The sequence below is a fragment of the Penaeus monodon genome, chromosome 27 (genome assembly GCF_015228065.2).
Source record: "Penaeus monodon isolate SGIC_2016 chromosome 27, NSTDA_Pmon_1, whole genome shotgun sequence".
In the NCBI taxonomy this organism is placed as follows: Eukaryota; Metazoa; Arthropoda; class Malacostraca; order Decapoda; family Penaeidae; genus Penaeus; species Penaeus monodon.
This window is the reverse complement of record NC_051412.1, coordinates 38,721,895-38,722,224: the sequence shown is the minus strand read 5'-3', so window position 1 is coordinate 38,722,224 and position 330 is coordinate 38,721,895.

The following is a 330-nucleotide window of genomic DNA, read 5'->3' as shown; positions in this document are numbered from 1 at the left end:
GAACTACACGACTTCATAGTCACACTGATAACTCGGAATACAAATTTCAACTATAGATATGTAAATATTTAGCAAAGATTCCACATTTTCTAGATCGGTGTATGGCGTGTGGGTCCGGATAATATTTTTTGTCATCTATAAGAAGAAAAAGGCAGATGCTATCGGAACCACGTGACCACACCTGAAAAAAAGAAAAAAGAAAACACCTGTACAATGTACAAGTGTACACAGCAGCTTTTTTCCGGTGTGGTACAAGTGATACTTATATATATCATGTCCTAAGGTTAATAATGCTCTGTCTTTATGATATAAAGAGTAAAGGTTGCAAAA